The 26620-nt window shown below is 46.2% G+C and overlaps 1 protein-coding gene and 1 long non-coding RNA gene across 7 annotated transcripts in view; one reads left to right on the top strand and one right to left on the bottom strand.

The window, feature by feature from the left end:
- Nucleotides 1–26620, top strand: part of PRKG1 (protein kinase cGMP-dependent 1) — a 1588699-nt gene that overhangs the window by 1369702 nt on the left and 192377 nt on the right. The gene's annotated exons all lie outside the window — the stretch shown is intronic.
- LOC143769867 (uncharacterized) overlaps nt 23151–26620 on the bottom strand; it is a 39369-nt gene continuing 35899 nt past the window's right edge. For both annotated transcript variants that reach the window (XR_013214498.1, XR_013214499.1), the window contains 2 exons: nt 25765–25972; nt 23151–23511 (listed from right to left, as the gene is read on the bottom strand). This is a non-coding gene — a long non-coding RNA (uncharacterized LOC143769867). The remainder of the gene's footprint in view (nt 23512–25764; nt 25973–26620) is intronic.

Genomic DNA, 26620 nt, shown 5'->3' with positions numbered 1-26620 from the left:
GTGCGCTATCTCTCATTCAGTGGGCTATAGCAAGCCTATATTTTTTTTTTTTTTTTTTTTTAATATTATTTGGTTTCAAAAGTCTCCCTGAAAAAAAAAAAAAACCTAAAAAAACAGTGGGAGAGTAATATTGCCCTTTCAGCTTGTGTGCCAGTCTTGACTCCTGGGTGTGCCACCTCTCTCCCTCTCATTCAGTGGGCCATAGAAAGCCTATTTATTTTTTTTTTTAAATATTATTGGGTTTCTAAAGTCTCCCTGAAAAAAACAAAAAATACATAAAAAAACAGTGGGAGAGTAATATTGCCCTTTCAGCTTGTGTGCCAGTCTTGACTCCTGGGTGTGCCACCTCTCTCCCTCTCATTCAGTGGGCCATAGAAAGCCTTTTTTTTTTTTGGTTTTTTTAATATTATTTGGTTTCTAAAGTCTCCCTGAAAAAAACAAAAAAAACATAAAAAACAGTGGGAGAGTAATATTGCCCTTTCAGCTTGTGCGCCAGTCTTGACTCCTGGTTGTGCCACCTCTCTCTCTCTAATTGTGGGCCATAGAAAGCCTTTTTTTTTTTTTAAAATATTATTGGGTTTCTAAAGTCTCCCTGAAAAAACAAAAAATACATAAAAAAACAGTGGGAGAGTAATATTGCCCTTTCAGCTTGTGTGCCAGTCTTGACTCCTGGGTGTGCCACCTCTCTCCCTTTCATTCAGTGGGCCATAGAAAGCCTATTTTTTTTTTTTTTTTAATATTATTTGGTTTCTAATTCTCCCTGAAAAAAAAAAAAAAACCTAAAAAAACAGTGGGAGAGTAATATTGCCCTTTCAGCTTGTGTGCCAGTCTTGACTCCTGGGTGTGTCACCTCTCTCCCTCTCATTCAGTGGGCCATAGAAAGCCTATTTATTTTTTTTTTTAAATATTATTGGGTTTCTAAAGTCTCCCTGAAAAAACAAAAAATACATAAAAAAACAGTGGGAGAGTAATATTGCCCTTTCAGCTTGTGTGCCAGTCTTGACTCCTGGGTGTGCCACCTCTCTCCCTCTCATTCAGTGGGCCATAGAAAGCCTTTTTTTTTTTTGGTTTTTTTAATATTATTTGGTTTCTAAAGTCTCCCTGAAAAAAACAAAAAAAACATAAAAAACAGTGGGAGAGTAATATTGCCCTTTCAGCTTGTGCGCCAGTCTTGACTCCTGGTTGTGCCACCTCTCTCTCTCTAATTGTGGGCCATAGAAAGCCTTTTTTTTTTTTTTTTTTAATATTATTTGGTTTCTAAAGTCTCCCTGAGAAAAAAAAATAAATAAATTAGGTGGGAGATTAATATTGACATTAGTGCTTGAGTGACAGTCCTGCGTGTGTGTCATCTCTGTGATTTTGTGCCACAGAAAACAGAGTGTGTAACATTGTGCCTGATTTTCCTTGTGGTCTCACCAACCTGTTAAGGGATATTGAAATCATACTGAAGTTATAGCTCACCGTGTAAGTTGTTTGATAGCAACAAATAAAGTTACTTTGGTTAAGATTTTAAAACAATGAGGAAGTCTGGTGCAAGAGGTCGTCGTGGGCGTTCATTGTCAGCTGGTAATGATGGTAGTGGTAGTGGAGCATCAGGTGGTCGTGGGGATAAAAATATTCCACCTAAGTCTGGAGCTGTGGAGCCAGTTTCGTCGTCAGGCTACACAAGGCCTCGAACGCTCTCTTTTCTGGGAGTAGGAAAACCGCTTTTAAAGGCGGAGCAGCAACAGCAAGTTTTGGCTTACATTGCAGACTCAGCCTCTAGCTCTTTTGCCTCCTCTTCCGAAACTGGTAAATGTAAAAGCAGCGCGTCGCTTGTGGATGTTCACGGTCAGGGACAAGTCGCTTCCTTGTCCTCCTCAGCAAAAACTACAACAAGAGAGAAGGATGCAGCAGGCGACACAACGGGTCACTCCATGGAGCTCTTTACACATACCGTCCCTGGCTTAGAAAGTGAAACATTTAACAGGCCATGCCCATTACAAGTATATTCTGACATGGAGTGCACTGATGCACAGCCACAGCCAGAGTACTATGCTGCTCCTTTGACTCAGACCACCACATTGCCCTCTCAGGGTACAGATCCACAATCAGACCCTGATGAGACTATGTTGCCCCGCCACGAACGCTATACCACCGACCGACACAGTGACACAGACGAAGTTGCACACGAGCTCGAAGAGGAGGTAATAGATGACCCAGTTATTGACCCCGATTGGCAGCCATTGGGGGAACAGGGTGCAGGCGGCAGTAGTTCAGAAGCGGAGGTGGAGGAGGGGCCGCAGCAGGCATCAACATCGCAACAGGTTCCATCTGCCGGGCCCGTATCTGGACCAAAACGCGTGTCAAAGCCAAAACCTGTTGGAGCACAGCGTTGCCATCCGGTTAAAGCTCAGTCTGCAATCCCTGAAAAGGGATCAGAGTCTAGGAAGAGTGCAGTCTGGCATTTTTTTAAACAACATCCAACTGATCAGCGCAAAGTCATCTGTCAAAAATGTTCAACTAGCTTAAGCAGAGGTCAGAATCTGAAAAGTCTAAATACTAGTTGCATGCATAGACACTTAACCACCATGCATTCTCAAGCCTGGACTAACTACCAAACGTCCCTCAAGGTTGTAGCACCCTCGGCCAATGAAGCTAGTCAGCAACGCAACATCCCTTCCGTCACTGTAAGGCCACCATTTTCCGCACCACCGGCAGTATCTGTGCAGGTTTCTTTGCCAGCCAAAAGCAGTCAGGGTCAGGGAATCACCAGTTTTGTAGGAGGAAATATTGCATGTAGGGCACCGGCGGAAACAATACCGTCTCCAACCGTCTCTCAGTCTGCCATGTCCACCGGCACACCCGAAAGTTCCACGATCTACAGCTCTCCAGTCCAGCTCACCCTACATGAGACTCTGGTTAGAAAAAGGAAGTACTTATCCTCGCATCCGCGTACACAGGGTTTTAACGCCCACATAGCTAGACTAATCTCGTTAGAGATGATGCCCTACCGGTTAGTTGAAAGCGAAGCTTTCAAAGCCCTGATGGAGTACGCTGAACCACGATACGAGCTACCCAGTCGACACTTTTTTTCCAGAAAAGCCATCCCAGCCCTGCACCAGCATGTTAAACAGCGCATCGTCCATGCACTCAGGCAATCTGTGAGTACAAAGGTGCACCTGACTACAGATGCATGGACCAGTAGGCATGGCCAGGGACGTTATGTGTCCATCACGGCACACTGGGTGAATGTGGTGGATGCAGGGTCCACAGGCGACATCAATTTAGGGACAGTTGTGCCTAGCCCACGGTCTAGGAAACAGTTGGCTGTAGGCGTTCGCACCCCCTCCTCCTCCTCCTCGTCCTCCTGCAGAAGCTACAGCTCTTCCACAGAACGCAGTCGGCCAACCACTCCATCGGCAGATGACACTGTTGCACACCAGTTGTCCCATTATGGGCCAGCTACTGCCAAGCGTCAGCAGGCTGTATTGGCTATGAAGTGTTTGGGCGACAACAGACACACCGCGGAAGTTCTGTCCGAGTTCTTGCAACAAGAAACGCAGTCGTGGCTGGGCACAGTAGATCTTGAGGCAGGCAAGGTAGTGAGTGATAACGGAAGGAATTTCATGGCTGCCATCTCCCTTTCCCAACTGAAACACATTCCTTGCCTGGCTCACACCTTAAACCTGGTGGTGCAGTGCTTATTGAAAACTTATCCTGGGTTCTCCGACCTGCTCCTCAAAGTGCGTGCACTTTGCTCACATATCCGACGTTCGCCTGTACACGCCAGCCGTATGCAGACCTATCAGCGGTCTTTGAACCTTCCCCAGCATCGCCTAATCATAGACGTTGCAACAAGGTGGAACTCAACACTGCACATGCTTCAGAGACTGTGCGAACAGAGGCGTGCTGTTATTTATTTGTGGGAGGATACACGGGCAGGCAGTAGGATGGCAGACATGGAGTTGTCAGGTGTGCAGTGGTCGAAGATACAAGACATGTGTCAAGTCCTTCAGTGTTTTGAGGAATGCACACGGCTGGTTAGTGCAGACAACGCCGTAATAAGCATGAGCATCCCCCTAATGCGTCTGCTGATGCAAAGTTTGACGCACATAAAGGAGCAGGCGTCTGCACCAGAGGAAGAGGGAAGCCTTGATGACAGTCAGCCATTGTCTGGTCAGGGCAGTGTACAGGACGAGGTAGCGGGCGAAGAGGAGGTGGAGGACGAGGAGGATGATGGGGATGAGTATATTTTTAATGCGGAAACTTTCACGGGGGCACAGGAAATTGGTTGCGTGTCACGGCCGGGTTCTGGTTTTTTGAGGGACACAAGTGACGTAGATTTGCCTGCAACTGCCCCTCAACCAATCACAACCGGAGATTTGACAAGTGGAACTTTGGCCCACATGGCGGATTATGCCTTACGTATCCTACAAAGGGACACACGCATTACGAAAATGATGAACGATGACGATTACTGGTTGGCCTGCCTCCTTGATCCACGCTATAAAGGCAAATTGCAAAATATTATGCCACATGAGAACTTGGAACTAATATTAGCAACCAAACAATCAACTCTTGTTGACCGTTTGCTTCAGGCATTCCCAGCACACAGCGCACGTGATCGTTCTCACACGAGCTCCAGGGGGCAGCAGACTAGGAGTGTTAGGGGTGCACACATCAGAAGTGGCGTTGGACAGAGGGGTTTTCTGACCAGGTTGTGGAGTGATTTTGCTATGACCGCAGACAGGACAGGTACTGCTGCATCAATTGAAAGTGACAGGAGACAACATTTGTCCAGTATGGTTACTAACTATTTTTCATCCCTTATCGATGTTCTCCCTCAACCGTCATTCCCATTTGATTACTGGGCCTCCAAATTAGACACCTGGCCAGAATTGGCAGAATATGCATTGCAGGAGCTTGCTTGCCCGGCAGCAAGTGTCCTATCAGAAAGAGTATTCAGTGCTGCAGGGTCAATATTAACCGAAAAAAGGACTCGTCTGGCTACCCAAAATGTTGACGATCTAACATTCATTAAAATGAACCACAACTGGATTTCAAAATCTTTTGCCCCACCTTGCCCGGCCGACACCTAGCTTTCCTATGAAAAGCTCTTGCCTGTGAATTACTTTTCTAATGTCTAATTTGCTGCTGCAGATTGTACAGCATACGACATGTTTACACCTCCCTAAATGGCCAAACTCCCCACACGGGGCCGTGGTATCGCGACTTGGCGCAAGCACCCGTGAGACTGCTGTTTGTCTGAAGAGGTGGGTGTGCTCGCTTTTGGTTGACGGCATTGCTACTGGGTCCCTCATAGTACAATGTAGTGTCTCTGGCGGTGGTGGTGCGCACCCAACGTCAGACACACCGTTGTAACATGAGTGGCCCTGGGGCGGTCCCGCCGGCCTCAAGAGAGTTCCCCCCTACCCCAGCTCAAACTGGGCTCTACTACGTGCAAAATTATGTCGCACAGCTCCACCAATCTTTAGTCTATTCGCTGACATCATTCAATGTCTGGCACTGACAATACAAATTTGTAGACATCTATGATGCAACTTAAAGTAGTCTGTGTCTGTGTCCTATATTGGCACCATTAAATAGTTACTGCCAAATTACTATGTCAGAAACACAGCAGATGAGCCCACCCCTGTACCTAAGTATGCCATCTTTTTTTTTGTTTTGGTTGTTTTGCGAGACATTAACATCTATTTATATTTTGGGAGTACTGGGACAGACACTCCTTGCACTACTCCTCCACTCAGCACCAAGCTGCCTGCCCGTGTATCCATGTAACCGCTGTAAAACTGCCATGAGCCTATTGTTTGTTATTTTAGGCCTTTGATAGCCTGTCTGCGGTCCCTACTCCTCCACTGACCACCAAGCTGCCTGCCCGTGTATCCATGTAACCGCTGTAAAACTGCCATGAGCCTATTGTTTGTTATTTTAGGCCTTTGAAGCCTTTCTGCGCTCCCTCCTTCCACTAGTCCTCCACTGACCAGACCACTGCTGCCCGTGTACCCCTGGAACCAATTTTAAAGTGCCTACAGCCAGCCCATTTTATTGTGTTAGGCCTTCGAAGCCTGTCTGCGGTCCCTCCTTCCACTAGGCCTCCACTGACCAGACCACTGCTGCCCGTGTACCCCTGGAACCAATTTTAAAGTGCCTACAGCCAGCCCATTTTATTGTGTTAGGCCTTCGAAGCCTGTCTGCGGTCCATACTTCCACTAGTCCTCCACTGACCAGACCACTGCTGCCCGTGTACCCCTGGAACCAATTTTAAAGTGCCTACAGCCAGCCCATTTTATTGTGTTAGGCCTTCGAAGCCTGTCTGCGGTCCATACTTCCACTAGGCCTCCACTGACCAGACCACTGCTGCCCGTGTACCCCTGGAACCAATTTTAAAGTGCCTACAGCCAGCCCATTTTATTGTGTTAGGCCTTCGAAGCCTGTCTGCGGTCCCTCCTTCCACTAGGCCTCCACTGACCAGACCACTGCTGCCCGTGTACCCCTGGAACCAATTTTAAAGTGCCTACAGCCAGCCCATTTTATTGTGTTAGGCCTTCGAAGCCTGTCTGCGGTCCATACTTTAAATACTCCTCCACTCAGCACCAAGCTGCCTGCCCGTGTATCCATGTAACCGCTGTAAAACTGCCATGAGCCTATTGTTTGTTATGTTAGGCCTTTGATAGCCTGTCTGCGGTCCCTACTTTAAATACTCCTCCACTCACCACCACCAAGCTGCCTGCCCGTGTATCCATGTAACCGCTGTGAAACTGCCATGAGCCTATTGTTTTTTTATGTTAGGCCTTTGATAGCCTGTCTGCGGTCCCTACTTTAAATACTCCTCCACTCACCACCACCAAGCTGCCTGCCCGTGTATCCATGTAACCGCTGTAAAACTGCCATGAGCCTATTGTTTGTTATGTTAGGCCTTTGAAGCCTTTCTGCGCTCCCTCCTTCCACTAGTCCTCCACTGACCAGACCACTGCTGCCCGTGTACCCCTGGAACCAATTTTAAAGTGCCTACAGCCAGCCCATTTTATTGTGTTAGGCCTTCGAAGCCTGTCTGCGGTCCATACTTCCACTAGTCCTCCACTGACCAGACCACTGCTGCCCGTGTACCCCTGGAACCAATTTTAAAGTGCCTACAGTCAGCCCATTTTATTGTGTTAGGCCTTCGAAGCCTGTCTGCGGTCCATACTTCCACTAGGCCTCCACTGACCAGACCACTGCTGCCCGTGTACCCCTGGAACCAATTTTAAAGTGCCTACAGCCAGCCCATTTTATTGTGTTAGGCCTTCGAAGCCTGTCTGCGGTCCATACTTCCACTAGTCCTCCACTGACCAGACCACTGCTGCCCGTGTACCCCTGGAACCAATTTTAAAGTGCCTACAGCCAGCCCATTTTATTGTGTTAGGCCTTCGAAGCCTGTCTGCGGTCCATACTTCCACTAGGCCTCCACTGACCAGACCACTGCTGCCCGTGTACCCCTGGAACCAATTTTAAAGTGCCTACAGCCAGCCCATTTTATTGTGTTAGGCCTTCGAAGCCTGTCTGCGGTCCATACTTCCACTAGGCCTCCACTGACCAGACCACTGCTGCCCGTGTACCCCTGGAACCAATTTTAAAGTGCCTACAGCCAGCCCATTTTATTGTGTTAGGCCTTCGAAGCCTGTCTGCGGTCCATACTTTAAATACTCCTCCACTCACCACCAAGCTGCCTGCCCGTGTATCCATGTAACCGCTGTAAAACTGCCATGAGCCTATTGTTTGTTATGTTAGGCCTTTGATAGCCTGTCTGCGGTCCTTACTTTAAATACTCCTCCACTCACCACCTAGCTGCCTGTGTATCCATGTAACCGATGTAAAACTGCCATGACTGCCTACTGTTTGTTATTTTAGGCCTTTGATAGCCTGTCTGCGGCCCCTACTTGCAATACTCCTCCACTGACCACAATGCTGCCTGGAGTGCCTGCCTGTGTATCCATGTAACCGATGTAAAACTGCCATGACTGCCTACTGTTTGTTATTTTAGGCCTTTGATAGCCTGTCTGCGGCCCCTACTTGCAATACTCCTCCACTGAGCACAATGCTGCCTGGAGTGCCTGCCTGTGTATCCATGTAACCGATGTAAAACTGCCATGACTGCCTACTGTTTGTTATTTTAGGCCTTTGATAGCCTGTCTGCAGCCCCTACTTGCAATACTCCTCCACTGACCACACCAATGCTGCCCGTGTACCCCTGGAACCTATTTAAAAGTTCATAGAGCCTAGTTATATATTTTATTTACTATTAATAAGGCCATGATGGACTACGCTGTACCACGCTACAAGCTAACCAGTCGACACTTCTTTTGCGAGAAAAGCCATCCCAACCCTCCACCAGCATGTAGAAGACCGCATTGTCCATGCACTCTGGCAATCTGTGAGTACAAAGGTGCACCTGACAACAGACGCATGGACCTGTAGGCATGGCCACGGAAGATTACGTGTCCATTACGGCGCAATGGGTTAATGTGGTGGATGCATGGTCCACAGGGGACAGCCTACTAAGTCTGTCTGCAGTCCCTAATTCAAATTGTCCTCCACTGTCTAAATCGGAACTTCCACCTTCTGGCTTTCGGCCTATAGTATCAGAAATTAAACTGCATTTGGCCTTCAACTTTGGTTAGGGCCTACTAACGGCTTCTGCCCCTCCCTGGTGTTGCCCTCAACTAAATAAAGCTGAGCTTCAACCTTCCGGCTCTCATTATGTGGTTTTAAAAAAAAAATGGTGGTTAGGGCCTACTAACGGCTTCTGCCCCTCCCTGGTGTTGTCCTCAACTAAATAAAGCTGAGCTTCAACCTTCCGGCTCTCATTAAGTGGTTTTAAAAAAAAAAAAAATGGTGGTTAGGGCCTACTAACGGCTTCTGCCCCTCCCTGGTGTTGCCCTCAACTAAATAAAGCTGAGCTTCAACCTTCTGCTCCAAATTACCATTTTAAAAAATGCAATAGGCTTTTCCGGCCTACTAAAGGTGTCTGCCCCTCCCTGGTGTTGTCCTCAACTGAACAAAGCTGAGCTTCCACATTCTGGCTTTCGCCCTATACTATCAGATATTAAACTGCATTTGGCCTACTAGTGTGGTTAGGCCCTTGAAACAGTGTCTGCTGCTCTTGGGTTTGCTACTCCACTGAACAAAGCAATGCCGCCTGTTTAGTCCTGTTACCAATTTTGAACTGCATGTAGCCTACTTTATTCTTTGGCCCTATATCTGTTTCCTCCTCATCCTGCCCATTGCCCAGCCACTGCTAAATGAGTCTGCTGGTACATTGACCTAGACCACTACATTCCCCTTGTACTCTACACAGCCAGAATCTGTCCCTGCTGAAAGTAAGGTTCCCCTTCCCGCATGTTATACCACCTTACACAGGGACAAAGAGGAAGGTGCAGATGAAAGTGCAGGTTCCTTCATCAGGTGGGGGGGCATACTCGTTGGCGACGTCACTGGCACAGGGCCCCTCAGAGTACGCAAAAGTGTCGCTGCTGGTGGGAGGCGCCCCCGCCATGCAAACACACCGCCGTACTTTGAGGGGCCCTGTGCCAGTGGCAATGCGAACGAGTGGGCCCCCCCTGCTTGCTCAGGATCACAGCACTTGCAACTTTTAAATACTTACCTTTCCCTGCAACACCGCCGTGACGTAGTCCGCATTTCCTGGGCCCACGAAAAACTTGAGCCAGCCCTACTCCCCCCACAACTTTCCCCCAATTCCCTATGCCCAACTATTATTATACAGTTAATTAAGATTGGCAAGCTTCAGAAACAAGAATGGATGTTTTTGGCATTAAAATGGGCACTGTAGGTGTTTTCCTGGCCTCCACTCACTGCCGACTATGCTTCCCCATTGACTTGCATTGGGTTTCGTGTTTCGGTCGATCCCCGACTTTTAGCGATAATCGGCCGACTGCACTCGACTCGACTCTGGACAAAATCGGGTTTCCCAAAACCCTACTCGATCTTAAAAAAATGAAAGTCGCTCAACCCTACTCAACACTAGTTAGCACCCAACAAGTCCTGCAATTCTTAACATGGACAAAACAGAATTCGTCAATTTCCCCCATCTCACGCGACCCCCCCAACGAACCTATCCATTACAGTAAACGGCTGCCCACTCTCCCCAGTCCCACAAGCTCGCTGCCTCGGGGTAATCCTTGAGGCTGATCTCTCCTTCAAACCACATATCCAAGCCCTTTCCACTTCCTGCCAACTTCAACTCAAAAATATTTCACGAATCCGTACATTCCTCAACCAAGAATCTGCAAAAACCCTAGTCCATGCCCTCATCATCTCTCGCCTTGACTACTGCAACCTCTTGCTCTGTGGCCTCCCCTCTAACACTCTCGCACCCCTCCAATCTATTCTAAACTCTGCTGCCCTACTAATCCACCTGTCCCCCCACTATTCCGCGGCCTCTCCCCTCTGTCAATCCCTTCACTGGCTCCCCATTGCCCAGAGACTCCACTACAAAACCCTAACCATGACGTACAAAGCCATCTCCAACCTGTCTCCTCCATACATCTGTGACCTCATCTCCCGGTACTTACCTACACGCAACCTCCGATCCTCACAAGATCTCCTTCTCTACTCCCCTCTTATCTCCTCTTCCCACAATCTTTCTCTCGCGTATCACCCCTACTCTGGAACCCTCTACCACAACACATCAGACTCTCGCCTACCATCGAAATCTTCAAAAAGAGCCTGAAGACCCACCTCTTCCAACAAGCCTACAACCTGCAGTAACCACCAATCAACCAAACCGCTGCATGACCAGCTCTATCCTCACCTACTGTATTCTCACCCATCCCTTGTAGATTGTGAGCCTTCACGGGCAGGGTCCTCTCTCCTCCTGTAAGAGTTATGGCTTGTATTCAGGGGCGTAACTACCGCGGTCGCAGCGGTTGCCATTGCGACCGGGCCCTGCAGGTCAGGGGCCCTGGGTTGGCAGGTCAGTGCAGGGCCGGACTGGCCATCGGGCACTTCTGGCAAATGCCAGAAGAGCCGGTGCCAGTAGTGGGCCGCTGCACTGTTCCCCCCGCCCCCCCCCCCCAGTGCCGCCGCCGCCGCCGCCGCACTTAACTATACCGGCGTCTATGACACCGGTATAGTTCAATGCAATGATGGAGGAGAGAGCGTCTGCTGACGCCCCCTCTCCCATCATTCCCCGCTCTGCCTCTGACAGTACACTGCGGGTGCGCGATGACGTCATATCATCGCGCACCTGCAGTGTCCTGGGCAGACTGCAGCCGCCGGGAGCAGCGCGGGCAAAAGGAAAGGTGAGGAGAGTTTTTTTTTTCTTTTTAACTGGACTGTGGGGCCATTATCGGGGGGGAGATGAGATGTGCGGGCTCTGCTGTATATATCCCTGTGCGGGCTCTGCTGTATATATCCCTGTGCGGGCTCTGCTGTATATATCCCTGTGCGGGCTCCGCTGTATATATCCCTGTGCGGGCTCTGCTGTATATATCCCTGTGCAGGCTCTGCTGTATATATCCCTGTGCGGGCTCTGCTGTATATATCCCTGTGCGGGCTCTGCTGTATATATCCCTGTGCAGGCTCTGCTGTATATATCCCTGTGCGGGCTGTGCTGTATATACCCCTGTGCGGGCTGTGCTGTATATACCCCTGTGCGGGCTGTGCTCTATATACCCCTGTGCGGGCTCTGCTGTATATACCCCTGTGCGGGCTCTGCTGTGTATATCCCTGTGCGGGCTCTGCTGTATATATCCCTGTGCGGGCTGTGCTGTATATATCCCTGTGCGGGCTGTGCTCTATATACCCCTGTGCGGGCTCTGCTGTATATATCCCTGTGCGGGCTCTGCTGTATATATCCCTGTGCGGGCTGTGCTCTATATATCCCTGTGCGGGCTCTGCTGTATATATCCCTGTGCGGGCTCTGCTGTATATATCCCTGTGCGGGCTCTGTTGTATATACACCTGTGCGGGCTCTGCTGTATATATCCCTGTGCGGGCTCTGCTGTATATACCCCTGTGCGGGCTCTGCTCTATATACCCCTGTGCGGGCTGTGCTGTATATATCCCTGTGCGGGCTGTGCTCTATATACCCCTGTGCGGGCTGTGCTCTATATACCCCTGTGCGGGCTCTGCTGTATATATCCCTGTGCGGGCTGTGCTGTATATATCCCTGTGCGGGCTGTGCTGTATATATCCCTGTGCGGGCTCTGCTGTATATATCCCTGTGCGGGCTCTGCTGTATATATCCCTGTGCGGGCTCTGCTGTATATATCCCTGTGCGGGCTGTGCTCTATATATCCCTGTGCGGGCTGTGCTCTATATACCCCTGTGCGGGCTGTGCTCTATATACCCCTGTGCGGGCTGTGCTCTATATATCCCTGTGCGGGCTCTGCTGTATATATCCCTGTGCGGGCTGTGCTGTATATATCCCTGTGCGGGCTGTGCTCTATATACCCCTGTGCGGGCTGTGCTCTATATACCCCTGTGCGGGCTGTGCTCTATATACCCCTGTGCGGGCTCTGCTGTATATATCCCTGTGCGGGCTCTGCTGTATATATCCCTGTGCGGGCTCTGCTGTATATATCCCTGTGCGGGCTGTGCTGTATATATCCCTGTGCGGGCTGTGCTCTATATACCCCTGTGCGGGCTGTGCTCTATATACCCCTGTGCGGGCTCTGCTGTATATATCCCTGTGCGGGCTCTGCTGTATATATCCCTGTGCTGGATATACCACTGTGCGGGCTGTGCTGGATATACCACTGTGCGGGCTGTGCTGGATATACCACTGTGCGGGCTGAGCTGGATATACCACTGTGTGGGCTGTGCTGGATATACCACTGTGCGGGCTGTGCTGGATATACCACTGTGCGGGCTGTGCTGGATATACCACTGTGCGGGCTGTGCTGGATATACCACTGTGCGGGCTGTGCTGGATATACCACTGTGCGGGCTGTGCTGGATATACCACTGTGCGGGCTGAGCTGGATATACCACTGTGTGGGCTGTGCTGGATATACCACTGTGCGGGCTGTGCTGGATATACCACTGTGCGGGCTGTGCTGGATATACCACTGTGCGGGCTGTGCTGGATATACCACTGTGCGGGCTGTGCTGGATATACCACTGTGCGGGCTGTGCTGGATATACCACTGTGCTGGCTGTGCTGGATATACCACTGTGCTGGTTGTGCTGGATATACCACTGTGCTGGATATACCACTGTGCTGGCTGTGCTGGATATACCACTGTGCGGGCTGAGCTGGATATACCACTGTGTGGGCTGTGCTGGATATACCACTGTGCGGGCTGTGCTGGATATACCACTGTGCGGGCTGTGCTGGATATACCACTGTGCGGGCTGTGCTGGATATACCACTGTGCGGGCTGTGCTGGATATACCACTGTGCGGGCTGTGCTGGATATACCACTGTGCTGGCTGTGCTGGATATACCACTGTGCTGGTTGTGCTGGATATACCACTGTGCTGGATATACCACTGTGCGGGCTGTGCTGTATATACCACTGTGCTGGATATACCACTGTGCGGGCTGTGCTGGCACCCAACACCATGTTGCAGTGCAGGAGATTCCTGCGACAGTCCAAGGCGTATCTAGGGGAAGGTGGGGGGGGGTGATTGAGGCGAGGGGACCCGGGGTGGGGTGGGGGGCCCCATTTGGAAGTTCGCACCGGGGCCCATAACTTTGTAGTTACGCCACTGCTTGTATTGTTTAAGATTATTGTACTTGTTTTTATTATGTATACCCCTCCTCCCATGTAAAGAGCCATGGAATAAATGGCGCTATAACAATAAATAATAATAATAATAATAATAATAATTCTGGAAATGCTTTGAACATTTCATGTAACCATGAAAATTTAGCCTGTGTCAAAGTTGTTCTTCATCATCAACAACTGCCTGTTCTCTTGCTCCTTAAACTATTTGCACACCCCCTGACTTTACCTGTTACCACCACAGCCAGGGTTATCTTGTATGTGGCAGGCTTACAAGCTGAGCTCACTCCATACTAGGCAGATGCCAGCTATGTTATATAGCAAGCATCCACCTCTAAGAGCAGTGACTGGAGCAATCTCTGATTGCTGCCGTTTAGCCATTTAGATGTCTCTGTCAATCACTGATTGTCTCATTTAAATGGTCTGATTGCCAAAGCACGCCTGTATCAGTGCCCATAGCTTCCCCACAATGTGATCAAGACATGCTGACAGATTGTCATGGTAGTCAAGGACCTTCACTTCATAGGAGAACATCAATTTCATTATTTACGTCAATACTTTATGCATCTTTTGCAGTAAATAGTGCAGGTTCATGTCCCTGGGAGGGGAATATTTTAAGTCATTTTTTTCAAATATTTTTAAAAATTTAAAATTATAAGAGTGTAAGTCACCCCTGTTCCCACTTAAAAAATAAATTTAAAAAAATAAAATAAAATAAGAAATAAACAAATTTGGTTTATAAAATTTGATCTATCAAAATATAAATTATTTAATGGATTGTGTGGTCACTACATGCTGATGACTTTCCTATCCATAGGATAGGAGCTGTTATGCAGTGGCCTGCTCCGGCCACAACAGATTGAATAGAGCTGTGTTTTGTTTCTGTATATACAGTGGGTACGGAAAGTATTCAGACCCTTTTACATTTTTCACTCATTGTTTCATTGCGGCCATTTGGTAAATTCAAATAAGTTCATTTTTTTCACATTAATGTACACTCTGCCCCCCCATTTTGACTAAAAAAAACCCAGAAATGTAGACATTTTTGCAAATTTAATAAAAACGAAAAACTGAAATATCACATGGTCATAAGTATTCAGCCCCTTTGCTCAGACACTCATATTTAAGTCGCATGATGTCCATTTCCTTGTGATCCTCCTTGAGATGTTCTACTCCTTCATTGAAGTCCAGCTGTGTTAAACTGATAGGACTTTATTTGGAAAGGCACACACCTGTCTATATAAGACCTCACAGCTCACAGTGCATGTCAGACCAAATGAGAATCATGAGGTCAAAGGAACTGGCCAAGGAGATCAGAGACAGAATTGTAAGAAGGCACACATCTGAACAAAGTGACAAAAGAGTTTCTGCACTATTCAAGGTTGCTAAGAGCACAGTGGCCTCCATAATCCTTAACCCCTTCCCGACCTTTGACGCCACGTAGGCGTCATGAATGTCGGTGCCAATCCGACCCATGACGCCTATGTGGCGTCATGGAATGATCGCGTCCCTGCAGATCGGGTGAAAGGGTTAACTCTTATTTCACCCGATCTGCAGGGAGAGGGGGAGTTGTACTTCAGCCCAGGGGGGGTGGCTTTGCCCCCACGTGGCTAGGATCGCTCTGATTGGCTGTTGAAAGTGCAACAGCCAATCAGAGCAATTTGCAATATTTCACCTATGAAAATGGTGAAATATTGCAATCCAGCCATGGCCGATGCTGCAATAGCATCTGCCATGGCTGGAAATCATGTTCTGCCACCCCCCACCGCCCCCGATCTCCTCCCCAGTCCTCCGTTCTGTCCGGTACCCCCCTCCGTCCCCCTGTCCGCTCCCCCGTGCTCCTGTCCGCTCCCCCGTCCTCCGATCCCCCCCCTGTGCTCCGATCCACCCCCCCACCACCCCCTCATACTTACCGAGCCTCCCGAAGTCGGTCCGTCTTCTCCCTGGGCGCCGCCATCTTCCAAAATGGCGGGCGCATTCGCAGTACGCCCGCCGAATCTGCCGGCCGGCAGATGCGTTCTATGTATATTTTGATCACTGTGGTAAACTTATCACAGTGATCAAAATAAAAAAATAGTAAATGACCCCCCCCTTTATCAACCCCATAGGTAGGGACAATAATAAAATAAAGAAAATATTTTTTTTCCCACTAGGGTTAGAACTAGGGTTAGGGTTAGAACTAGGGTTAGGGTTAGAACTAGGGTTAGGGTTAGAACTAGGGTTAGGGTTAGAACTAGGGTTAGCGTTAGAATTAGGCTATGTGCACACGGTGCGGATTTGGCTGCGGATCCGCAGCGGATTGGCCGCTGCGGATTCATAGCAGTGTTCCATCAGGTTTACAGTACCATGTAAACCTATAGAAAACCAAAATACCGCGCGGAAATGCTGCGCTGTATTTTCCGCAGCATGTCAATTCTTTGTGCGGATTTCGCAGCGTTTTACAGCTGTTCCTCAATAGGAATCCGCAGGTGAAATCCGCAGAAAAAACACTGGAAATCCGCGGTAAATCCGCAGGTAAAACGCAGTGCCTTTTACCTGCGGATTTTTCAAAAATGGTGCGGAAAAATCTCACACGAATCCGCAACGTGGGCACATAGCCTTAGGGTTGGGGTTAGAATTAGAGTTAGGGTTGGAATTAGGGCTAGAGTTGGAAATAGGATTAAGAATAGGCTTGTGGTTAGGGTTATGGTTAGGGTTAGGGGTGTGTTGGGGTTAAAGTTGTGGTTAGGGTTGGGGTTAGGGTTGGGATTAGGGTTAGGGTTGGGATTAGGGGTGTGTTGGGGTTGGGTTGGGATTAGGGTTATGGCTAGAGTTGGGATTAGGGTTAGGGGTGTGTTGGGGTTAGGGTTGGGATTAGGGTTAGGGGTGTGTTGTGGTTAGTGTTGGAGTTAGAATTGAGGGGTTTTCATTGTTTAGGCACATCAGGGGTCTCCAAACGCAACGTGGCGCCACCATTGATTCCAGCCAATCTTGCGTTCAAAAAGTCAAATGGTGCTCCCTCCCTTCCGAGCCCCGACGTGTGCCCAAACAGTGGTTTACCCCCACATATGGGGTACCAGCATACTCAGGACAAACTGGGCAACAATTATTGGGGTCCAATTTCTCCTATTACCCTTGCGAAAATAAAACATTGCTTGCTAAAACATAATTTTAGAGAAATGAAAAATGATTTTTTATTTTCATGGCTCTGCGTTATAAACGTCTGTGAAGCACTTGGGGGTTCAAAGTGCTCACTATACATCTAGATAAGTTCCTTGGGGGGTCTAGTTTCCAAAATGGGGTCACTTGTGGGGGTTTCTACTGTTTAGGCACATCAGGGGCTCTGGAAATTGAATGTGACGCACGCAGACCACTCCATCAAAGCCTGCATTTCAAAACGTCACTACCTCCCTTCCGAGCCCCGACTTGTGCCCAAACAGTGGTTTACCCCCACATATGGGGTATCAGTGTACTCAGGACAAACTGGGCAACAACTATTGGGGTCCAATTTCTCCTGTTACCCTTGTGAAAATAAAAAATTGCTTGCTAAAACATCATTTTTAAGGAAAGAAAAATGATTTTTTATTTTCACGGCTCTGCGTTGTAAACTTCTGTGAAGCACTTGGGGGTTCAAAGTGCTCACCACATATCTAGATAAGTTTCTTGGGGGGTCTAGTTTCCAAAATGGGGTCACTTGTGGGGGGTTTCTACTGTTTAGGCACATCAGGGGCTCTGCAAATGGAATGTGACGCACGCAGACCACTCCATCAAAGCCTGCATTTCAAAACGTCACTACCTCCCTTCTGAGCCCCGACTTGTGCCCAAACAGTGGTTTACCCCCACATATGGGGTATCAGCGTACTCAGGAGAAACTTGACAACAACTTTTGGGGTCCAATTTCTCCTGATACCCTTGGGAAAATAAAAAATTGTGGGCTAAAAAATCATTTTTGAGAAAAGAAAAATTATTTTTTATTTTCATGGCTCTGCGTTATAAACTTCTGTGAAGCACTTGGGGGTTCAAAGTGCTCACCACACATCTAGATTAGTTCCTTGGGAGGTCTAGTTTCCAAAATGGGGTCACTTGTGGGGGAGCCCCAATGTTTAGGCACACAGGGGCTCTCCAAACGCGACATGGTGTCCGCTAATGATTGGAGCTAATCTTCCATTCAAAAAGCCAAATGGCATGCCTTCCCTTCCGAGCCCTGCCGTGCGCCCAAACAGTGGTTTACCCCCACATATAGGGTATCATCGTACTCAGGACAAACTGGACAACAACATTTGGGGTCCAATTTCTCCTGTTACCCTTGGGAAAATAAAAAATTCTGGGCTAAAAATCATTTTTGAGGAAAGAAAAATTATTTTTTTATTTTCACGGCTCTGCGGTATAAACTTCTGTGAAGCACTTGGGGGTTCAAACTGCTCACCACACATCTAGATTAGTTCCTTGGGAGGTCTAGTTTCCAAAATGGGGTCACTTGTGGGGGAGCTCCAATGTTTAGGCACACAGGGGCTCTCCAAACGCGACATGGTGTCCGCTAACGATTGGAGCTAATTTTCCATTCAAAAAGTCAAATGGCGCTCCTTCCCTTCCGAGCCTTGCCGTGCACCCAAACAGTGGTTTACCCCCACATATGAGGCATCAGCGTACTCAGGAGAAATTGCCCAACAAATTTTAGGATCCATTTTATCCTGTTGCCCATGTGAAAATGAAAGAATTGAGGCTAAAAGAAATTTTGTGTGAAAAAAAAGTACTTTTTCATTTTTGCGGATCAATTTGTGAAGCACCTGAGGGTTTAAAGTGCTCACTATGCCTCTAGATAAGTTCCTTGGGGGGTCTAGTTTCCAAAATGTGGTCACTTGTGGAGGAGCTCCAATGTTTAGGCACACAGGGGCTTTCCAAACGTGACATGGTGTCCGCTAACGATGGAGATAATTTTTCATTCAAAAAGTCAAATGGCGCTCCTTCCCTTCCGAGCCTTACCATGTGCCCAAACAGTGGTTTACCCCCACATGTGAGGTATCGTTGTACTCAGGAGAAATTGCCCAACAAAATTTATGATCCATTTTATCCTGTTGCCCATGTGAAAATGAAAAAATTGAGGCTAAAATAATTTTTTTTGTGAAAAAAAAGTACTTTTTCATTTTTACGGATCAATTTGTGAAGCACCTGGGGGATTAAAGTGCTCACTATGCTTCTAGATAAGTTCCTTTGGGGGTCTAGTTTCCAAAATGGGGTCACTTGTGGGGGAGCTCCAATGTTTAGGCACACGGGGGCTCTCCAAACGCGACATGGTGTCCGCTAAAGATTGGAGCCAATTTTTCATTCAAAAAGTCAAATGGCGCTCCTTCCCTTCCGAGCCCTGCCGTGCGCCCAAACAGTGGTTTACCCCCACATATGAGGTATCAGCGTACTCAGAACAAATTGGACAACAACGTTCGTGGTCCATTTTCTCCTTTTACCCTTGGGAAAATAAAAAAATTGTTGCTAAAACATCATTTTTGTGACTAAAAAGTTAAATGTTCATTTTTTACTTCCATGTTGCTTCTGCTGCTGTGAAACACCTGAAGGGTTAATAAACTTCTTGAATGTGGTTTTGAGCACCTTGAGGGGTGCAGTTTTTAGAATGGTGTCACTTTTGGGTATTTTCAGCCATATAGAACCCTCAAAATGACTTCAAATGTGAGGTGGTCCCTAAAAAAAATGGTTTTGTAAATTTTGTTGTAAAAATGAGAAATCACTGGTCAAATTTTAACCCTTATAACTTCCTAGCAAAAAAAAATTTGTTTCCAAAATTGTGCTGATGTAAAGTAGACATGTGGGAAACGTTATTTATTAACTATTTTGTGTCACATAACTCTCTGGTTTAACAGAATAAAAATTCAAAATGTGAAAATTGCGAAATTTTCAAAATTTTCGCCAAATTTCTGTTTTTTTCACAAATAAACTCAGAAATTATCGACCTAAATTTACCACTAACATGAAGCCCAATATGTCACGAAAAAACAATCTCAGAATCGCTAGGATCCGTTGAAGTGTTCCTGAGTTATTACCTCTTAAAGGGACACTGGTCAGAATTGCAAAAAATGGCAAGGTCATTAAGGCCAAAATAGGCTGGGTCATGAAGGGGTTAAATGGAAGAAGTTTGGGACCACCAGAAGTCTTCCAAGACCTGGCCGTCCAGCCAAACTGAGCAACCGTGGGAGAAGAGCCTTTGTGAGAGAGGTAAAGAAGATCCCCAAGATCACTATGGCTGAGCTGCAGAGATGCAGTAGGGAGATGGGAGAAAGTTCCAAAAAGTCCACTATCACTGCAGCCCTCCATCAATCAGGCCTTTATAGCAGAGTGGCCCGGCAGAAGCCTGTCCTCAGTGCAAGACATATGAAAGCACTATAGAGTTTGCTAAAAAAAAACACATGAATGACTCCCAGACTATGAGAAATAAGACTCTCTGGTCTGATGAGACAAAGAAAGAAAGACCTTTTTTTGTAATAATTCTAAGCAGTTTTGTGGAAAAAACAGGCACTACTGATCACCTGCCCAATACAATCCCAACACTGAAACGTGGTGGCAGCATCATGCTATGGGGGTGTTTTTTAGCTGCAGGGACAGGACAACTGGTTGCCATTGAAGGAAACATGAATGCGGCCAAGTAGAAAGATATCCAGGTTGAAAACCTCTTCCAGAGTGCTCTGGACCTCATATTTGGCCAAAGGTTCACCTTCCAACAAGACAATGACCCTAAGCACACAGCTAAAATAACAAATGAGTGGCTTCAGAACAACTCTGTGTCCATTCTTTACTGGCCCAGCCAGAGCGTTGACCTAAACCCAATAAAGCATCTCTGGAGAGACCTGAAAATGGCTGTCCACCAACGGTCACCATCCAACCTGACGGAACTGCAAAGGATCTGCAAGTAAGAATGGCAGAGGATTCACAAATCCAGGTGTGAAAAACTTGTTGCATCATTCCAAAGACAACTCATGGCTGTACTAGCTCAAATGGGTGCTTCTACTCAATACTGAGCAAAGGGTCTGAATACTTATGACCATGTGATGTTTCAGTTTTTCTTTTTTAATAAATTTGCAAAAATTTCTACATTTCTGTTTTTTTCAGTCAAGATGGGATGCAGTGTACATTAATGAGAAAAAAATGAACTTTTTGAATTTACCAAATGGCTGCAATGAAAAAGAGTGAATAATATATATGCTCATACTGGCCTGTCATATCATACTGCCTTGATGTTTTTACAATGTTGAAAACAAGAAACACCAAAAAAAAAAAATAAATAAAAAAACAAAACAAATGAAGGAATTGCAATTGTTTCACCATTTTGCCCCACTTGGATTTTTGTTTCCTATTTTCAGTAGACTATATGGTCAAGTGAATGGTGTGTCATTCGAAACTACAACTTGTCTAGCAAAAAAACAAGCCCTCACATCCCTCATGAGGCTATGTGTGCAAAAACAAAAATTAAAAAGGTTATGGCTTTTGGAAGTAGAGGATGAACAAAAATTAAAGCACCAAAATAAAAAATTGACCGGCCCTGAAGTGGTTAATATAGTTGAGTTCTGCTGCCAATGTAATGACATGATCAATGTTGAATCTAATTGTCCAGATTGTAAGTGGTGACATGGGGAACAGAGAGTAACCAATTCCGCATACTTACTGATCATTTTCTTGGGATTCCTTTAGAGGAAATAGCAGTGTAATTTTACGCTAAGAAAAGGGTGTTGCACTTTGATGGCCTTTATGACGCATATTACTACTGGCCACCAGTAACTTCTACGGACCTCTCATAAACTCAGGGCTTGGTAGATGGGTGTTTGTCACTATGGGGCGATCATGTGAGTGCAGGTCACACAACGATGCACCCTGTGGGTTATGGGCGCTATGGAGTGATGATAAGGATCATGGAAGAAATATATCTTGGTACCATGTTAGCCAGTAGATAGAAAAATATTTAGAATTGAGAGTCCTCAGTGGATGATACCTTTTAATGGCTAACTGAAAAGGTGGTAACAAATTGCAAGCTTTCGAGACTACATACGTCTACATATACATATACATATACGACTACATACGTCTCTTCACATGATAAGGATCATGTGATTCAGCTATTGTACTCAGGGTATGTTACTGTGGTTCATGCTACTATATGGCTTGGTGCTCGATCTAGAGCAATGGTGACCGCCTGATAAGATTATCATTTACATATATTGGCCCATTTTTGGTGTTCGCTTATTAACGCAAGGTCAGATAGATAAGAGGGTCCAGGCTGGTAATTACATCTGAATATTCATTACTTGTAATGAAATGTTTGTTGGCCCTGTGCCATGGCGATGCCTTTATGTTCCTATTGAGAGCTTATCTATGTTCTTATTGATAGCTCACTGATATGCATTTGCACTTTATTAACCCTATGAGCGTTGGCACTTCACCTGACGTGGACACAATTACTGATTGTCTAATATATAGTATTTGTATATGTGCATATATGTATTCTTTGTATTGAGGACTATTACCTTCTAACACCATTAGGTGATGATATTCTACTATTAACGATTAGTTCAGTGTGTATATCAGTGCATCTCCTCTCTCCATATAGATCAATGTAACCATCTTATAATGTGTTGAACATTATGGCGAAAATGCATGCACTCTGCTTATATTCCAGTCTTCACATTCTGCAGTTCATCTCCTTTTTAATTGTTTTTATTGAGTCTTTTTTGTCTTACATTTATTGAAATAAAGATTTACTGATTTAAAAATAGAATGCTTTCTATGGGAGTAACTTGTAGGCTTTGTTATACGTGATATCTCCCATTTATCTGTTTGACGATATGGGGCTATCGAGGTCAGATAGTCGCTGATCTTGTGACTGAAGGCCATGTGATATTACTGGTACTGTCTGTAGACATCACTCCCCTCTCTGAGATGGGTGTGACTGCATGGCAACTGGGTTTTTGGGGGGCATTGATTCTTTTTATGGCTGCTTAATTGATCTGCTTTATATCTGACTCAGAAGAAAAATATTCAAGTGTCCAAAGGAAAATAAAATCAAGGATCTTAATTGTTTCTTCATAGCAATGAGCTGTATGAAACATAGAAGACAAAATAAATCAAAATAAGATGCAAAATAATAAAACAAAATAATCTCATGCTATTTATGTGGTTGCCAGTCAGCAGCGACGTGATGAGCTGATCGTTGGCTGCATGACATCACTGGCACTGTTTGTAGTCATCACTCCTCTTTCTGGTCAATAGCATTCAGGTTGGGTGGTACTTTCCTGTTACGATCCATAAACGCTGTGTTTTGACACCAGATCTGAGAGTGAGCGCAAGCGCATGCCGCAACGACTAGGCCACACACAAGACACCGGTGTGTTAGACATGAGTTACAGAACTGGTGATTCAGTGACCTATAGAGATTAGGGGGCTCGTTAGGGACTTCAATGTATTTGCCTTGTTTTATCCTCTGAATCCCGGCATGCAGGTATTTAGTGTCGGTCTATTATAATACAGATGTAGCTTTAATGTATGAACAGGACCCCGTTTTCTATATATTTATTTTTCACATGGCCCACAGGGTCGCTGCTCCTATTGACTTGATAATGTCCTGTTTGCATCTTTCCATGCATTTTCAGCTGCTCAGTCGATTTTATCAATAATCTTCTCAGTTTCTATCAGTACTTGCTCAGCTTGCCATCTTTCCCGCTGCACAAAGTATCCTGTTTGACAGCAAGTATAGCTGGTCCACAGTATTATCTAGCAGGGGCTGTTTTTGAAGCATTGGGGGCCTCTGATAAATGAAAAGAACAATTAAGTGATTAATTTATATAGGATTTCCCACGATAGTATGCGATTGTTTATCACTAGACTTTGCCGTCACTTATTAAATAATGAGGGTTTGACTCTAGGACCCCACCAATATATAGCATGAGGGGGCTGAGCACTGATGATCAGTGGCGTACACAGAAATCACAGGGCCCCATAGCAAAAGTTCTATACACTGAGTATGGTAAATTTGCCCTATAATAAAGTTGTGTGCAGTGGCGTTCTATAGCATTTGTGTATGGTTATTCTAATTACCTCATAAAGAGCATTGCACCTTGGTACGCTTTACTGTTCAGTGTGTTAGAAAGGGATGTAAAAAAATGAGTATGACTGCTCAGAATTTATAGGGTCTGTTTGTAGTCTGTTACAATGGATACAGTTGAGCAAAAAAATATATTTCTATAGTGTCAACATTTTCTTCAGTGCTGTGCAATTAAAGGTACCGTTACACTAAACGATTTACCAACGATCACTACCAGCGATACGACCTGGCCATGATCGTTGGTAAGTCGTTGTGTGGTCGCTGGAGAGCTGTCACACAGACAGCTCTCTCCAGCGACCAACGATCAGGGGAAGGACTTCGGCATCGTTGAAACTGTCTTCAACGATGCCGAAGTCCCCCTGCAGCACCCGGGCAACCAGGGTAAACATCGGGTTACTAAGTGCAGGGCCGCGCTTAGTAACCCGATATTTACCCTGGTTACCATTGTAAAAGTTTAAAAAAAAACTCTACATACTTGCATTCTGATGTCTGTCACGTCCCCCGGCGTCCACAGGGTTAAAACTGCTTTCGGCAGGAGCGCTTGCTAATTCTGCGCTGCTGCCGAGAGCTTCCCTGCACTGAATGTGTCAGCGCCGGCAGAGCACAGCGGTGACATCACCGCTGTGCTCTGCTTTACGGCCGGCGCTGACATAGTCAGTGCAGGAAGCTCTCGGCAGCAGCGCAGCATTAGCAAGCGCTCCTGCCGAAAGCAGTTTTAACCCTGTGGACGCCGGGGGACGTGACAGACATCAGAATGTGAGTATGTAGTGGTTTTTTTTTTACTTTTACAATGGTAACCAGGGTAAATATCAGGTTACTAAGCGCGGCCCTGCGCTTAGTAACCCGATGTTTACCCTGGTTACAAGTGAACACATCGCTGGATTGGCGTCACACACGCCGATCCAGCGATGACAGCGGGTGATCAGCGACGAAATTAAGTTCTGGACTTCTAGCTCCGACCAGCGATATCACAGCAGGATCCAGATCGCTGCTGCGTGTCAAACACAACGAGATCGCTATCCAGGATGCTGCAACGTCACGGATCGCTGTCGTTCTCGTTGGAAAGTTGCTCAGTGTGAAGGTACCTTAAGTGTGAACTGTGCAGGCAATAATGACATTACAAAATAACACATGATTCAATAGTAGCAGGAGGAGCGAGGGTCCTGCCTACAAGCTTAAAATCTGTAAGAAATAGGGGGATACAAAAGGTAAAAAGTGTTTGTCGTGTAAGGTCCAGCCATCATTATAATAAATAGGGCATTACAAATAAAGCTTCATGAACCATGCATCAGCCAGTATCTGCATTTATACAGTTACCAAGTTCCATTGGGTGCATAGAGAATGTGGACACAGATGAAGAGGAAGGACCAGATTCCGAGGAAAATTTATAAAGGAGGAACAGTGAAGAGTTAGATTAGTGAAGTGATGGGAGTGTCTGAAGACATGTATTTCTAGAGCATGCTTAATATTTTGGGGGCTAGATATTAATTGGATTGTCTCAAGTAGTGCATTCCAGAATAATGGTGCATCACGAGAGAAGTCTGGGAGACGGAAGTGGAAGGTTCAGATTATGGAGGATGTTAGTCTTAGATCATTTGCAGAACAGAGAGCACGAGTACAGTGGTAGACAGAGATAAGGGAGGAGATGTATAATGGTGCAGAACTGTGAAAAAGCTTTGTGAATGAGAGTGATAAGTTTATATTGTCCCCTGTAGCAGATGGATAACCAGTGCAACGACTGGCACAAGATGGAGTCATCAGTGTAGCAGCTGTATAGAAATCTGTCAGTCGCTGCCACATTCAAGATGGATTGAAGAGTAGAAAGTTTAGTAAGAAGGAGACAGTAGAGAGTTGCAGTAGTCTAGACGAGAATGGTGAGATCCACAGAACCCTGATTCAGTAGCCACATCGATAATCTGTGGCTGCTAGTGCAGAACCCTGTGTAATTCCCGTTACCTCTTACATCCTCGTTGCCTCTTTTGATTAGTAGTACAATCTTGACTTCATGCGAATGCGTGCATCCCAACAAAACACTGGGGTCACACTGGACCTACTAATCACTGGAGGAGCTGGGGTAGAAGAAGATTCGGAGTCCTCTGGTCCAGTATTTTCTAACATCCGACATCGTTACTGGGTCAAGTTCCTGCAATTTATTTTTGCTCAACTGTAATAGATAGAGGTGTGCATATGAGTTGTAGACATAACACAGAAGGAATTTGTAGCTCGAGAGTATTTCCAAAGGGGCTTTATTTTTCAGACAATGAAACAATAAAAATGGCTTTGAAGATAGATCTACGTTTTAAAAGTAATTTACGTTATGCACCTGTAACCCATTTTTTTAACCAGATTTTGACTTTTGCTTTGTTATTCTATGCTTTCTTTTCAGAGTTTTAAGGTCATATTGATTTTTCTTTTCCCATAGTGAAAGCTGCACCACTTCTATTTTACCATCTTAAAATAACACCGGCTCTCAAAAATAAGTATTTATATTTAGTCAAGGGCTTAGTGGAAAAGTCCTATTTTCACCTGAATAAAAAAGCTGTAAATCTCCAGGGCGAATGTACACATATGAGCAGAGCGCTGCTGTCATCTCCGAAATGTCATTACCGTTTATCCACACCTTTGGGAGGAATCTGGGATTGTCAGTGACACTTTGTGGCAGCATACAAAGGCCACGCGAGAGCATCAGTACAGATTTCTGTGCCTGTAATTATAGGATGCTGATAATTATAGGGTTTATGGAAAGAAACACTTGTGTGCTTTGTAGAAAAGTAACATTAAATTATTCTAATGATCTACTCATGTTATGGCC

Source organism: Ranitomeya variabilis, chromosome 4 (assembly GCF_051348905.1).
Source record: "Ranitomeya variabilis isolate aRanVar5 chromosome 4, aRanVar5.hap1, whole genome shotgun sequence".
In the NCBI taxonomy this organism is placed as follows: Eukaryota; Metazoa; Chordata; class Amphibia; order Anura; family Dendrobatidae; genus Ranitomeya; species Ranitomeya variabilis.
Note: the sequence above shows the minus strand (reverse complement) of the source record. Positions and strands in the feature narration are given on the sequence as shown.